This window comes from Ailuropoda melanoleuca, unplaced genomic scaffold (genome assembly GCF_002007445.2).
Source record: "Ailuropoda melanoleuca isolate Jingjing unplaced genomic scaffold, ASM200744v2 unplaced-scaffold7677, whole genome shotgun sequence".
NCBI classification, from domain to species: Eukaryota; Metazoa; Chordata; class Mammalia; order Carnivora; family Ursidae; genus Ailuropoda; species Ailuropoda melanoleuca.
In genome coordinates, this window is record NW_023252469.1 from 40,356 (window position 1) to 57,844 (window position 17,489).

Consider the following 17,489-nt stretch of genomic DNA (forward strand, 5'->3'; position numbering starts at 1 on the left):
CCAACCCATGTGCATGGAATGTTTTTACATCTTTTTGTCTTCCTCAATTTCTTTCATAAGTATTTTGTAGTTTCTAGAGTACAGATCCTTTACCTCTTAATTATATTTATTCTTAGATATCTTATGGGTTTTTGTGCTATCGATTCCCTAATTTCTTTTTGTACAATTACATTGTTAGTGTATAGAAAAGCAACTGATTTCTGTGAATTGATTTTGTGTCCTACCACATCACTAAATTGCTGTATGAGTTCTAGTAGTTTGGGGGTTCGGTCTTTTGCACTTTCCTCATAAAATATCATGTCATCTGTGAAAACTGAGATTTTGACTCCTCCTTTGCCAATTTCAACGTCTTTCATTACTTTTTGTTGTCTGATTGCTGAGGCTAGGACTTCTAGTACTATGTTGAACAGTAGTGGTGAGAGTGGGCATCCCTATCATGTTCCTGATCCTGAGATAACAGCTCTCCACTTTCCCCCTTTGAGAATGATGTTCACTGTGGGCTTTTCATAGATGGTTTTTATGAATTTGAGGAAATTCCCTCTAATCCAAACTCTAAAGAATTTTAGTCAGGAAAGGAGGTTGCATTTTGTCAATTGCTTTTCTGCATCAAATGAAAGGGTATGGTTCTTTTCTTTTCATTTATTAGTGTGCTCTATCATGTTGATTAAATTGCAAACATTGAACCACTCTTGCAACCCAGAAATAAATCCCACCTGATAGTGTTGAATAATTCTTTAAATGTACTGTTGTATCTTATTGTGTATTTTGGCATCCATGCTGATCAAGGATATTGGTCTGTAATTCTCATTTTTGATAGGGTTTCTGCCTGGTTTTGGGATTAGGGTAATATTGGCCTCAGAACAAGTTGGAAGTTTTCCTTCTGTTTCTATTTTTTGAAACAATTTCAGAAAAACAGGTATTATTTCTTCTTTAAATATTTAAGGGGATCCCTCCTACATTGTTGGTGGGAATGCAAGTTGGTACAGCCACTCAGGAAAACAGTGTGGAGGTCCCTTAAAAATGTAAAAACTGAGCTACCCTATGATCCAGCCATTGCACTACTGGGTATTTACCCCAAAGATACAGAGAAGGGCCATATGCACCCCAATGTTCATAGCAGCATTGTCCACAATAGCTAAATCATGGAAGGAGCCGAGATTAGGGTTTCTGCCTGGTTTTGGGAAGAAGCTGTGGTCCATATATACAATGGAATATTATTCAGCTATCAAAAAGAACGATTTCTCAACATTTGCTGCAACATATGCAGCACTGGAGGAGATAATGCTAAGAGAAATAACTGAAGCAGAGAAAGACAATTATCACATGATTTCTCTCATCTATGGAACATAAGAACTAGGAAGATTGGTAGGAGAAGAAAGGGGTAAAGAAAGGGGGAATAATCAGAAGGGGAATGAAGCATGAGAGACTATGGACTCTGAGAAACAAACTGAGGGCTTAAGAGGGAGGGGGATGGGGGAATGGGATAGGCTGGTGATGGGTAGTAAGGAGGGCACGTATTGTGGGTGCACTGGGTGTTATACGCAAATAATGAATCATTGAACTTTACATCAAAAACCAGGGATGTACTGTATGGTGAATAACATAATAAAAATATTATTATAAAAAATTTTAAAAAATAAATATTTGGTAGAAATCCCCTGGGAATCCATCTGGCCCTAGACTCTTGTTTTTAGGGACATTTTTGATTACTCTTTCAATTTCATTACTCGTTATTGGTCTATTCAGATTGTCTATTTCTTCCTGCTTCAGTTTATAGGTTTTCAGGAAGGCTCCATTTCTTCCACGTTGCTTAATTTGTTGGCATGTAGTTGCTGATAATAATTTCTAATTATCGTTTCTATTTCCTTGGTAGTCGTCATGATCTCTCCCCTTTAATTCATAATTTTATTAATTTGGGTCCTTCTCTTTTCTTTTGTGTAAGTCTGCAAACGGGTTATTGATCTTATTAATGCTTTCAAGAAACCAGCTTCTAGTGTTGTTGATCTGTTCTACTGTTTTTTTGTTTATGTTTTTGTTTCTATTTCATTGATATCTGCTCTAATCTTTATTATTTCTCTTCTTCTGCTTGGTTTAGGTTTTGTTTTGCTGTTCTTTCTCCACATCCTTTAGACGTAATGTTTGCTTGTACATTCATGATTTTTCTTCTTTTCTTTGAGTGAGTCTTGGATTGTTATATTTTTTCTCCTTAGGACTGCCTTTGCAGTATCCCATCGGTTTTGAACCAATACGTTTTTGTTCTCATTGGTTTCCATGAATTGTTTAAGTGCTTCTTTAATTTCCTAGTTGCCCCTAAAATTCTTAACAGGATGCTCTTTAACTTCCAAGTGTTTAAATTCCTTCCATTTTTTTTCTTGTTTTACTTAGTTCCAGTTCCAAAATATTGTGGTCTGACAGTAGGCAGGAAATAATCTCTGTCTTTTGGTATCACTTCAGACCTGATTTGTGACCCAGTATGTGGTTTATTCTGGAGAAAGTTCTGTGTATATTTGAGAAGAATGAGCATTATGTTGTTTTAGGGTGGAATTTTCTGGATATATTTTTGAAGTTCTCCTGGTCCCATTTATACTTCAAAGCTCCTGTTTCTTTGTTGATCTTCTCCTTAGATGATCTGTCCATTGCTGAGAGTGGTGTGTTGTGGTGTCCTACTATTACAATAATATTATCAATATGATTCTTTATTTTGGTTTACAGTTGATTATGTAATTGGCTGCTTCCATATTGGGCTCACAGATACTTTCGGTTGTTAGATCTTGTTCCATATACCTGTTAAGAATAATATAGTGGCCTTCTCTATCTCTTACTATAGTCTTCAGCTTAAAATCTAATTTGTCTGAGATGAGAATTGCTATCCCAGCTTTCTTTTCAGGTCTGTTGGCATGAAAGATGGTTCTCCATTCCTTCACTTTCAGTCTGGATGTATCTTTAGGTTCAAAATGAGTCTCTTGTACACAGCATATGAATGGTCCATGTCTTTTTATCCAATCTGCAACCTTGTGCCATTTCATGACAGCATTTAGGCTGTTCATGTTGAGAGTGACTATTGAAAGATATAACTTTAGTGTCATCATATTGTCTGTGAAGTTGTGTTTTTATAGATTGTCTCTATAAATTTCTGGTCTATATTACTCTTGGGGTCTCTCTTTTTTTATACAATTCCCCTTAATATCTCTTGGAGGGTGGGCTTGGTGGTCACTTCTTTCAGTTTCTGCCGGTCCTGGAAGCTCTTGTCTCTCCATCTATTCCGAATGACAGCCTTGCTGGATAAAGTATCCTTGGCTGCATGTTCTTCTCATTTAGTACCCTGAATATGTCCTGCTAGCCCTTACTGGCTTTCCAGGTCACTGTACACAGATCTGAGGTTATTCTGATGTTCCTCCCTCTGTACAAAATAAATCTCTTCCCCTTAGCCACCTTCAAGATTGTTTCCTTGGATCTCAGATTTGTGAATTGTAGTATTATATGTCGTGTGTCAGTCTCTTCTCATTGATCTTGGAAGGGGTCCTCTCTGCTCTTGGACACAAATCTTATTTCCATCACCAGATTAAGGAAGTTCTCAGCTACAATTTGCTCAGATATATCTTCTAAACCTCTCTCTCCATCCCCTCAGGGATAACAATAATTCTGACATTGGAATGTTTCATGGTGTCGTTAATCTCTGTCAGTCTAATCTCTTGGGCTTTAATCTGTTTTTCCCAGGTCTCCTCAGTTTCCTTCTTTTCTATTATCTTCTTTACTTCTAGCTCACTAATTCATTCTTCTGCCTCATTTACCGTGGGTGTCAAAGGTATCCAGTTTAGACAGCATCTCACTCATAGAACTTTTAAATTTGGCCTGATTAGATCTCATTTCTGCCCTCAGAGATTCTATTTTGTCACTAATATTGTTATCAAAGCTAGATATTGACTCCATAATTGCTAGTCTGAAGTCTGTCTCTGACATCTTGCTAATATCTATATCCATTAGGTCTGTGGCAAAAGCCATATTTTCTGGTTCCTTTCTGTGTTGGGAGTTCGTCTTCCTGGTTATTCTGTTGAGGACTGGTTGACGGAATGTACGTAGTCCAAAGTATTAACCATGACCCAAGCAAGATACACCTGTTTTATGGGGATCCTAAGGTTGTCATCTTGTTCTTCCAGCCTGTCTTCTGGTGGTGGGGCCTGACATGCTGTTACTTAGACATCCTTGATTGGGCAGAGTTGTCCTGCCTCTGTTGGGGTACTGGACTCAGTATAAACTGGTGTTTTGAAGTTTTGTTCTCTGGGAGCTTTCCATATTTCTTCCAAGAGTCAGAGTAAAAATGTCTGCACCCAAACCTCTGTCCCAGAGCAGAGAAATCACAGTCTCCTCTTCACTGAGCCATCCAGAACACACAGTCTCCGTTTCTTCATGTGCTGCTGTAAACTGCAGCCTTCCATGGTGGTGCATATCCACAGCAACTCTCCCAGAGCCCACCCTCAGGGTTGGGGTGTGTCTTTGCCCCTTATGCTTCTAAAACCATTAGCTGTCCCAGGTTCACATGCATGGACTTACAGCTCCTAGATCCTGTATGGACACTGCTTGAAAGTCCTTTCTTGGTTGTTACTGGTCTGTGAGTTTTCCCCCTAGTTCCCGGCACAGGACCCTTTTGCACTCCAATGATATATCACTCTGTTGTTATATCACTTTCCATGTGCCAGCTTATGGGGGCCCCGTCCCCTTCTGCTTATATTCTGATACCTGCCCGCAGATTCATGACTCTACCCTTCCTACCTCATGACAGGTGACAGACTGTTTGTAGAGATCCAGATATATATTCTTACATCTCAGGCTGATTTCATGGGTATTCAGGATGGTTTGGTAGATATCCAGCTCGATTCAGGGGACCAGTTGAAAGAGGATCCCCTTCTCCTCTGCCATCTTTTTTCTCTCCCATGTTTTGCTTTCTATAATGCAATAAGAAGTAGTTTGCAGTCTGATCATGTGCATGTACCTTCTATTCACACATATGTATGGAAAGAGAATGAGATTGAGAGGTTGCATTCATGCTGAACACCTGAACTAGAAGAACAGGATATTGCAGACTTATATCAATAACTGTGACAGGAGAAGTAAAGTCAATTCGGCAAAGGTCATTTTGGAATTGGTCTGTTCCAAGGGGAAATTTTAAGAACTAAGATGTTTTTCCCTCTTCAGATGGCTGAGTAAAATCAGCTTTTGCTTGAAACAAGCAAATTATACCACACTGGTGAGATTTGACACTCTGTCCTTCACTTAAGTATTGCGGTTTTAATTGGTTATTATCCTTTAATTTACATTGTACCTTAACATTTGTTTGAATCTTTATTTGTGTGTGTGTGTTATATAAACTTGGTTGCTAAAAACACAAAGATTTATGTTTGTGAGAGATTATATGATTTGATGCGTTTTCTAATGATAAAACTGTCATTCAGAGCAACAAGGGAAGATGAAGTTTACACTTCTGTAATCTTATAAATTGGAAAAATCCAATCCATCTTCGAACACATCAGTCATTAAACTGAATTTCTAATTCCTTACTAGAATCCTCTCTTCAATGGATTATTTGACCAAAACACAGGCTACAAAACAAAGTATTCTTTGTATGCTAACTACCAATCAAAGGGAAGAGGTAAGCCAATTTTTCTATTTTATAAAATGTTTTTTGCAATCATTATTTTTTTTTTATGGGTATAATGTTTTTATTTGCCAGAATTTGATTTTTCTTTCCTTTTCAATCATGAAAAACTCCCAAGTAAACAGGAAAATTGAGAGAGGAATATAATAAACACTCATAAACTATTCAGATTCAGAAATGGCTAATATGTGTAGTATTTGCAAGGGCTGTGTAAGTGTGGGCTTTTTTTTTTCTTTCTAAGCTTTTAAAAGAGTTTAGACATCATGGCATTTTATCCCGTCAGCACGTATTTCCTAAGAATGAAGACATTGCTCTCTAAAACCACAGCGCCATTGTCATCCCCCAGAAGATGAACAGTAATTCTCATGTATCAACGAGAAAACTGTCCACAATAAAATTTCCCCAGTTACCTGAAAATGTCTTTAGTAACTGCTCTTTCCAAACCAGAACCCAGTCAGGTTTCATGCATTGCATCTGGTGGTTCAGTCTCTTATGTTTGTTAATCATTATTTTTTTTTGACAAAAGAACTGAAGAGCTAAGATGCTACCATATTAGGAGGACCCCACGCTCTTGTCTCGTCCCTAGAAGACAACTAGATAACTATGAAATCATTCTGAATACCCAAGAAATCAACCTGAGGGTTGACAAAAGAAACTCCATAACTAGGGAGAGTGAAGTGGCTTCATCAAGGAAGGTAGGAAGTGAGGAGAGGTGTTCTGTGGAAGGAACAGAATACAGGTGCTGTGGTGGGGTGGGATCCCTGGTCATGGAGACAAATGAGAGTGAGATGAGTAAAGAGGGTAATACATAAGAAAACTTTCCTAAAACCATTGGCTGGTAAAATGAGAGGGCCTGATTTTCATGGGTTGTTGCAACCAGCAGGGCTTGGAGACTGGGTGGAATTTGTTTGTTTGTTGGTTTGTTTTTAATATTTTATTTATTTATTTATTTATTTATTTGAGAGAGATCGAGAGAGAGCAAAAGCTAGATGAAGTACAGAGGAAGTAGCAGACTCCCTACTGAGCTGGGAGCCCAATGTGGGGGCTGATCCTGGGACTTGGCGATCATGACCTGAATTGAAAGCAGACACTCAACTGACTGAACCACCCAGGCACCCCTGGATAGTTTTAAAGGTCAGTGGGGTTTGCTGGTATAGAGCCTTGATAGCACTTCCCTATTCCTGGAGAGAAGGCAGGCAGTTATCCTGGGGGAAGAGGGTACAATCTGAGGAATGCCTGAGGCACAAAGCAGGAAGATTATTCACTCTTCTTAAAGCATATCCATGGGTGATAGCACTCAGAGAGATGCCTCTTCAGGGACAAGGGAATCACCTGATTCCATTTCCTTACCTTGCCCTTCGGCATAACTGCAGAAGCTCCTGTTGAGGGCAACTAAGTCCCCACCCTGGCTGCCTAACCTGCTTGCACCAAGTCCCACACCCCTGCACTCTGACCGAGCTTCCCTTCTTGTAAAACCTCCCTCATTCCCTACATGGTGAGACCCTCCCTGGGAGACTGGCATAGGCCCCTGCCTGCACCATGTCCTTAAAGCCTAAAGTTTTAAATGTCTTCAGGCTGGTTGGGATAGAGCCCAGAGGGCACTGTGCTACTCCTGGAGAGAAGGAAGGCAAAAAATCTGGAAGCAGACAGCATGAAAATGAGGATCAGGAAGACACCAAGAATACACAGGGTGGAGATTTTTTTCTCTTCTGAGAGTGCTTCCTTGAGAGTAGCAAGCATGGTGACCCCCCTCTCCAGGGACAAAGGAGCTGGTTCAAACCATTCCCTCTCCTTTCCCCTCAGAGTAAGCACAGAACCACCTTCAGTGCCATAGCCCCAACACTGGCTGCCTAACCTGCTTACATCATGTCCCACACACCTGTGCTCTGCTGCTCTTGCCCTTCTTGGTCAAGTGTGCCCTAGTCCCAGCATGGTGGGCACTTTCTTCAGAAGACCAGCAAAAAGTTCTGACAACAACACCTCTGCTCACCAGGGAAGTAAGCAAGGCTTCAGTTCTAGTGGAAGTAGTATCAGGTCTCATTTTACAAGCTGATGAGAGCACACCTAGTAAAATCTTGCAACACCCTACCCATGGAACAAACAGTGCCCACTGCAGGCCAGGAGAGCCTCTACAGATGACTGTCCTAAGGGATAGAGCAACCCAAACCTACCAGTAGGTTGCATGCAGCACACACCAGAGACACTCCATGAAGTACTAGGCCCTGGAAACTATATGATTTCTTCATAAAGCCATTACTCTCAGGAGCATGAAAAATAACAGTCTTTTCTAGCACACAGAAGACAGAGACTTAGAAAAAATGCCAAGATGGAGGAATTAATCCCAAATAAACAAGATAAGGCCCTGGCCAGAGATCTAAGCAAAACTGATCTAAGTAATATCCCTGATAGAAAATTTAAAGCGAAAATCATAAGGATACTCACAGGGTATGAGAAGAAAATGGAGGGCTTCAGGAAGACCATTACCACAGAGATAAAAGAGTTAAAAAAACAATCAGAAATTAAAAATGCAATAACTGAGATTTAAAATAGACTAGATGCATGGGGCGCCTGGGTGGCACAGCGGTTAAGTGTCTGCCTTCACGCTCAGGGCGTGATCCCGGCATTCTGGGATCGAGCCCCACATCAGGCTCTTCTGCTAGGAGCCTGTTTCTTCCTCTCCCACTACCCCTGCTTGTGTTCCCTCTCTCGCTGGCTGTCTCTATCTCTATCGAATAAATAAATAAAATCTTTAAAAAAAAATAAAAAAAAAATAAAATAGACTAGATGCAATGAACACAAGAATGGAAAAACATAGGAAAGAATAAGTGATATAGAAGATAAAATAATAGAATATAATAAAGCTGAACACAGAAAGAATTATGGAACATAAAACAGAGTTAAGGAACTCAGTGACTTTATCAAACATAATAACAGTCATAATATAGGAGTCCCAGGGGAAGGAGAGAGAGGAAAGGGGGAAGATGATTTCTTTGAGTAAATAATAACTGAAAGTAATCCTAATCTGGGGAAGGAAACAGACATCTAATCAGGAGCCGCAGAGAAGTTTCATCAAAATCAACAACAGCAGGCTGACACAAAAACATATTGCAGTTACATTTGCAAAATATAGTGATAAAATATCCTAAAAGCAGCTAGGCATAAGAAGTCCCTAACTTACAAGGGAAGACCCATAAGATTAGCTACAGATCTCTCCACTGAAACTTAGCAAAGCAGAAGAAAGTGGCACGATATATTTGACATGCTGAATGGGAAAAAAGAACAATCTGCAGCTGAGAATACTCTATCCAGCAAGTCTATCATACTCAATAGAAGGAGAGTTAAAAAGTTTCCCAGACAAACACGAACTAAAGGAGTGCATGAGCACTAAACTAGCCCTGCAAAAAATATTAAAGGGTCTCTTTGAGTGGAAAGGAAAGACAAAAGATGACAAAGAGAAGAAAAAAATAGAGAGAATCTCCAGAAACAGTGACAAAACAAGTAATAAAATGGCACAAAATACATACCTATCTATACCAAAGACTGTAACAAGAGATTAAGAAGGGCACTATCATATAATAAAGGGGACTATCCAATAAAAAGACCTAAGAGTTGTAAATAATTATGTCCGCAACAGGGGAACACCCAAGTATAGAACATGCAACTAAACAACTAATGGGTCAACAAAGTAATCAAACAAGCAAATTTTAGAAAATACCTAAAAATGAATAAAAATGAAAAACAATGATCCAAAACCTTTGGGATGCAGCAAATGCAATCATTATAGGGAAGAATACAGAAATACAGACCTAATTCAAAAAGCAAGAAACGTCTCAAATACACAACCTCATTTTCACCTAAGGGAGCTAGAAAAAGAGCAACAAATGACGTCTAAAGCTAGCAGAATGAAGGAAATAATAAAAATTAGAACACAAAATATGATGTAGAAAGTAAACGAACAACAACAACAACAACAAAAAGTATGGAACAGATCGGTGAAACCAGGAGCTGGTTCTTTGAGAACAGAAATAAAATTTAAAAAACCCCTAGCCAGATATATCAGAAAGAAAAGAGAAATGATGCTGATAAATAGAATCACTAATGAGATAGGAGAAATAATAACCAACACTACAGAAATACAAGGAATTATAAGAGAATGTCATGAGAAACTATATTGCAATGAATTGGACAACCTGGAAGAAATGAATAAATTCCTAGAAACATATAAACTACCAAAAGTGAAACAGGAAGAAATAGAAAACTTGAACAGACTGATAACCGGCAAAGAAATTGGGTACTAATCAAAAAGTCTTCCAATAAACAAAAGTCTAGGGACATATGGCTTCACAGAGTTAATTCTTTAACATTTAAAGAGTTAATTCTTCTCAAAATATCCAAAAAAAAAAAAAGGAAATGGAAATTAAACTCCCAAATTCATTCTAGGAGGCCAACATTACAGTGACACCAAAGCCAGAGATTCCATTGAAAAGAGAACAAAAGACCAATATCCCTGATGAACATGGATGCAAAAATTCTTTTTTTTTTTTGATGTAAAGTTCAAAAACTCATTAGTTGCGTATAACACCCAATGCACCATGCAAAACATGCCCTCCCATCACCAGCTTATCCCATTCCCCCACATCCCTCCCCTCTGAAGCCCTCAGATTGTTTCTCAGAGTCCATAGTCTCTCATGCTTCATTTCCCCTTTTGATTATCCCCCGTTTCTTTATCCCTTTCTTCTTCTACCAATCTTCCTACTTCTTATGTTCCATAGATGGAGAAACCATATGATAATTGTCCTTCTCTGCTTGACTTATTTCACATAGCATTACTTCCTCCACTGCTGTCCATGTTGCAGCAAATGTTGAGAAATCATTCTTTTTGATAGGTGAGTAATATTCCATTGTATATATGGACCACATCTTCTTAATCCAGTCATCTGTTGAAGGGCATCTGGCTCCTTCCACGATTTAGCTATTGTGGACAATGCTGCTATGAACATTGGGGTGTATATGGCCTTTCTCTTCACTACGTCTGTATCTTTGGGGTAAATACCCAGTAGTGCAATGGCTGGATCATAGGGTAGCTCAATTTTTAACTTTTTAAGGGACTTCCACACTGTTTTCCAAAGTGGCTGTACCAACTTGCATTCCCACCAACAATGTAGGAGGGATCCCCTTTCTCCACATCCTCTCCAACAATTGTTTTTTCTTGCCTTGCCAATTTTTGCCATTCTAACTGGCATAAGGTGGTATCTCTGTGTGGTTTTGATTTGAATTTCCCTGATGGCTAATGATTTTGAACAAAAAATTCTTAATAAAGTACTAGGAAATTGAATCCAATGGTACATTAACAGAATCATTCACAATTATCAAGTAGGAATTATTCCTGGACTGCATGGTTGGTTCAATATTTGCAAATCAATTAATACGATGTACCAAATTAATAAAAGAAAGGATAAGAATCCTTTTAATGGATGCAGAGAAGCATTTGACAAAGTACATCTATTCATGTTAAAAACCCTCAACTAAGTTGGGTTAACGGAAATATACCTCAACATAATAACAGCCATATACGAAAAGCCCACAACTAATATCCTCAAGAGGGAAAAACTGAGAAGTTTTCCTGTACCATCAAGAGCAATGTAGGGATATCTGATCTCACCACTGTTAATTAATATAGTACTGGAAGTAGTAGCCAGAAATTAGACAAAACAAAGAATAAAAGGCAACCAAATCTGAAAAGAAGAAGACAAACTTAAACGCTTTGTGGATGACTTGATGATACTCTGTATATATAAAAAAAAGACTACACCAAGAGATTACTAGAACTTTTAGTTTTGTCACTTGTTTCCTTTGCTGTGCAAAAGCTTTTTATCTTGATGAAGTCCCAATACTTCATTTTTATTTTGTTTTGCTTGCAAGAATTTGCTGTTGCCAAGGTCAAAGTGGTTGCTGCCTGTGTTTGCCTCTAGGATTTTGATGAATTCCTGTCTCACATTTAGGACTTTCATCCATTTTAAGACTATTTTTGTGTATGATGTAAGAAAATGGTCCAGTTTTATTATTTTGCATGTGGCTGTCTAACAGTCCCAATACCATGTGTTGAAGAGACTGTATTTTCTTCATTGGATATTCTCTTCTGTTTTGTCAAAGATTAGTTGACCATAGAGATCATTTTTTAGGCTCTCTGTTCTGTTCCTTGGATCTATGTGTTTGTTTTGGTGCTTGTGCTGTACTGTTTGATGATGACAGCTTTGTAATACAAGTTGAAGTCCAGAATTGTGATGCCCCCTGCTTCAGTTTTAATGTTTAACATACCCTTGAAAATTCTGGGTCTTCTCTGGTTCCACACAAATTTTAGGGTTATTTGTTCCTGCTCTGCAAAAAATGTTGGTGGTATTTTGATAGGGATTGCATTGAATGGTTAGATTGATTTGGGTTGTATAGACATTTTAACCATATTTGTTCTTCTAATCCGTAAGTATTGAATATTTCTCCATTTCTTTGTGTCTTGTTCCATTTCAGTCATAAGTGGTCTATAGCTTCCAGAGTACAGATCTTTTTACCACTTTGGTTACATTTATTCCTAGGTATCTTATGGGTTTTGGTGCAATTCTGAAAAAGATTGATTCCTTAATTTCTCTTTCTTCTATCTCGCTGTTACTGTATAGGAATGCAACTGACTTCTGTGCTTTGATTTATATCCTGCCACTTTGCTGGATTCCTGTAGGGTTTCTAGCAATTTTTGGGTGGAATCTTTTGGGTTTTCAACGTAGAATATCATGTCAGCTGTGAAGGGTGAAAGTTTGACTTCTTCTTTGCAATTTAGATGTCTTTTATTTCTTTTTGTTGTCTGATTGCTAAGGCTAGGACTTCTAGTACTATGTTGAATATCGATGTTGTGAGTGGATATCCCTGTCATGTTCCTGACCTTAGAGAAAAATTGAGGATGATATTCACTCTATTTTTTTTTTTGTAAATGGCTTTTATGATATTGAAGTATGTTCCCTTTATACCTACACTGCAGAGAGTTTCAATCAAGAAAGAATGCTGTATTTTATTCAAATACTCTTTGCATCTATTGAGGGGATTAAGCTGTTCTTGTCCATTCTTATATTAATGTGGTGTATCACCTTGATCGATTTTGGATGTTGAACCACCCTTGCAGCCCAGGAATAAGTAACATTTGGTTGTGGTGAATAATCCTTTTAATGTATTGTTGGATCTTATTGGCTAGTATCATGGTGAAAATTTTGGCACCTGTGTTCATCAAGGATATTTGTCTGTAATTCTTTTTTGGGGGGTCTTTGTCTGGTTTTGGGGTCAAGGTAATGCTGGCCTCATAGAATGAATTTGGAAAATTTCCTTCCATTTCTATTTTTTTGAAACAGCTTCAGAAGAATATATATTAATTCTTCTTTACATGTTTGGTAGACTTTTACTGGAGTCCATCTGATCCTGGACTCTTGTTTGTTGGGAGATTTTAATTACTGCCTCAATTTCTTTGCTCGTTATGGGTCTTTTTGGGTTTTGTATTTCTTCTTGTTTCAGTTTTGGTAGTTTATATGTTTCTAGGACTGAAAGACCACCTACAGAATGAGAGAAGATATTTGTAAGTGTCTTATCAGATAAATGGCTAGTATCCAAAATCTACAAAGAACCTGTCAAACTCAATACCCCAAAAACCCAAATACTCCAGTCAAGAAATGGGCAGAAGACATGGACAGACACCTCTCTGAAGAAGACCTACAAATGGTCAACAGATACATGAAAAGAAGTGTATGAGTACAAATCAAATCAAAAAAATACAAATCAATACACAATGAGATCCCGTCTCACACCAGTCAGAATGGCTAAAAGGAACAACACATGAAACAACAGATGTTGGTGAGCATGCAGAGAAAGGGAAACCCTCTTACACTGTTGTGGGGAATGCAAACTGGTGCAACCACTCTGGAAAAGAGAATGGAGGTTCCTCAAAAAGTAAAAATGGAGCTACCCTATGACCCATCATTTGCAATACTAGGTATTTATCTAAAGGATACAAATATAGTGATTTGAAGGGGCACCTGTACCCCAATGTTTATAGCAACAATGTCCACAGTAGACAAAATATGGAATGAGCCCTGATGTCCTTTGACAGATGAATGAAGAAAAGGTGATATATGTGTAAAATAGATTATTACTCAGTGATCAGAAAGAATGAAATCTCACCATTTGCAATGATGTAGAAGAAACTAGAGGGTATTAAGCTAAGAGAGGTAAGTCAGTCAGAGATTGAAAAACATTGTATGATTTTACTCATATGTGAAATATAAGAAACATTATAGAGGATCATGGGGGAAGGGAGATAAAAATAAAATAGGAGTAAATCAGAGAGGGAGACAAACCATAAGAGAGTTTTAACTATAGGAAATAAGCTGAGGTTTGCGGGAGGGGAGGTGGGTGTGGGGGAGGGGTAACTGGGTGATGGGGATTAAGGAAGGCACTTGATGTAATGAGCACTGGATGTTATATGCAAATGCTGAATCATTAAACTCTACCTCTGAAACCAATAAGACACTACATGTTAATTAATTGATTTTAAATGATAAAAATTTCAAAAAAGAAGAAATTATTAGAAATAATACAAGAATTCAGCAGATTCATGGGATACAAAATCGAGGTATAGAAATCTTTTGCATTTCTATATAATGATAATTAAGCAGCAAAAACGGAAATCAAGGAATCAATCCCATTTACAATTGCACCAAAACCCATAATACCTAAGAAGAAACCTAACCAAAGAGGTTTTTACTAAGAAAACTATGAAACACGGATGAGAAAAATTGAAGACAGCACAAAGAAATGGAAAGATGCTCCATGTTCATGGATTGGAAGAACAAACATTGTTGAAATGTCTATACAACCCACTAAAATGTGCAGATTTAATGAAACCCTGATGAAAGTACCAAAAGCGTTTGTCTCAGAGCTAGAGAAAACTATCCTAAAATATATATGGAACCTCAAAACACCCTTAGTAGCCCAAACAAGCTTGAAAAGCAAAGCAAAGCTAGAGGCATCCTATTTCCAGACTTCAAGTTATATTACAAAGATGTAGAGATCAAGACAATATGATACTGGCACAAAAATAGAAGATTGATAGGACAGAATAGAAACCTCAGAAGTGAGCCCAAGCTATATGGTCATTTAATATTCCAACAAAGCAGAAAAGATTATTCAGTGGGAAAACGACAGTCTCTTTAATAAATGGTATTGGGAAAACTGAATGAAACATGCAAAAGAATGAAACAGGACCCCTTTCTTACACCATATAAAAATTAATTCAAAATGGCTAAAAGACCTAAATGTGAGACAGAAAACTATTAAAATCCTAGAGGAAGACATAGGTAGTAATCTCTTTCACCTTGACCATAGCAACTTCTTGATGGATATGACTCCTGGTGCAAGGGAAACAAAAACAAAATAAACTATTGAGTTTTCATCAAATATAAAGCTACTGCACAGCAAAGGAAGCAATTGATAAAACTAAAAGGCAACCTACAGAATGGGACAGGATATTTGTAAATGAAAGATATGATAAGTGGTTACTACTCAAAATATATAAAGGACTTAACAAAGGTGTGGAGGGAGACGAGATGGTGGAGGAGTTAGAGACTCCATTTCAGCTGGCCCCCTGAATTTAGCTGGATATCTATAAACCATTTTGGACACCCATGAAATGAGCCTGACATGTAAGAATATATATCTGGATCTCTACAAGCAGAAAAAAAAAAACATTGCCTGTCATGAGGTAGGATGTGCGGAGTCAGGAATCTGTGGGGAGATAGCAGAAGATAAATAGAAGGGGAAGGGAGCCTCCATGAGCTGGCTCCTGGAAAGTGATCTAACACTGGAGCTCAAAATCTGAACCTTTAGAAATCTTCTCTAATGAGAGATATCCCTCTCTGAAAGGGGCTATGGCAAAGGAATGGCAGAATTCTAGGTAGGGCATTGTGGCATTGGGATACAAGGAGCCACAGAGTGAAAAAGGGGGTGCCTGAACAGGTAGAGTGCCTGAACTGTGAAGCCAGGAAGCAGGTTATGATCAGTGAGTTCAGAAAGGGACTCTCAGCTTTGGTCATCATAAACCATGAGCCAGGCTGAAGGGTAATCACTCTTTTCCTGAGCAGCCTGAAAAAGAATTGAACCTGCACCTGCAATCGGGCAAAACCTCGCAAGGCAGTAGTGGCCCAGAAAGGACATTAGGGCAATACCCAGACATGATCCAGGAGCATAGGGTGTGCTTGGGAGTCTGTGGCTGCTCATAGTTTTAGAGTCACAAAAGGCAGTGGCACTTCGAGGTCCCTGGGATTACCTCTGAGAGAGTTAAGGTGGGTGTGCACAGCAGGAGGCTGTGGGTTTTGGCACATACAGAAGTGGAGACTGATTGTCCCTGAGGGTTTACTAACAAGGGCAGACTGTGATCTTCTGCTCTGGGCCAGAGGTTTGGGCATGGCAATTTTTGCTCTGATCCTCTGAAGAGGCAGAGAAAGGCTCAAGGGAACAAAAGCCACACAGAAGACCAGTTTACACTGAGCCCTACCCTCTGACAGGGGGTGGGACAACTCTGCCCAGGCAGGGATACCTGAGAAACACTGTGGCAGTCCCCTCCCCCAGAATATAGACTGGAAGACAGGTGGACAACAAGCCTATGGTTTACACAAGACTGTAAAATTCCAACACCAGGGGAAAATAGTATATTGAGCTCCAGGTGTTGCTTCACTACTCCTTTATTTTTCTGATAAAATTGTCCATTTCTTTTTTTTCTTTCCTTATATTTTTTCTCTCTTTTTAAAATTTTTACATTTATCTCATTTCAACCAGATGCTTATTATACCAACTTATATTTCATAGTCATTTTTTAACTTGTATTTTTCACATCTACATTTTTATAGATATATGCTTCATTTGGTCCTTTTTTCACTCATTCAATTTTAGTTTTAGTTTCACTCTATTCAATTTTATCTTTATATGTAAGTTTTACTTTCCTTGCAATTTTGAAATGTAGCATCTTCGAACACACAGACCAAAATTCATCCAGAAACAGGTGGAACAGGCTGCTTTGACCACACTGCAACATTATAGTCTCCCTTCTCCTCCTGCCCTTTGTAATATTTTATTCTTTTGTTTCATTTTGGCTTTGCTTTTGGTGGTGGCTTCTGACTTCTCTGTATTTTTACTAGGGTGCAACTTGATGACTCGTGGTTGATATTTTGGACTCTGTTCATTTGCCCACTCATCGTTTTCTGGACAGAATGACAAGAACAAGGAACTCACACAGAACAGAACCAGGGGCAGTGTTCTCTGCACAGAGCTAATCAATGTGCATATAAATAAGATGCCAGAGTTAGAATTCAGGATAACAATCATAAAAATGGTACTTAGGCTTGAAAAAGCATAAGCGACAATACAGCATTTATAAGGGCAGAAAGAAGATCTAATAAGGCCAAACTTAAAATTGCTATGAATGAGATGTAATCTAAACTGGATACTCTAACAGCTAGAGTCAATGAGACAGATGAGAGAATTAGCGTCTTAAGATAAGCTGATGAGAAGGAAGTTGAGGAAAACAGAGATAGGCAGGTAGTAACACATGAAAAAATGATTGGAGAGGTTAATGATGCCATGAAATGTTCCAATGTAAGAATTATTGGGATCCCCAAGGGAGTAGAGAAAGAGGGCTAGAAGGTATAATTGAGCAAATGAACGCTGAGAAATTCCCTGATTTGGGGAAAGAAACAAGCATTCATGTCCGAAAGCAGAAGAACCCCTCCAAAAATCAATAAAGAGAGAT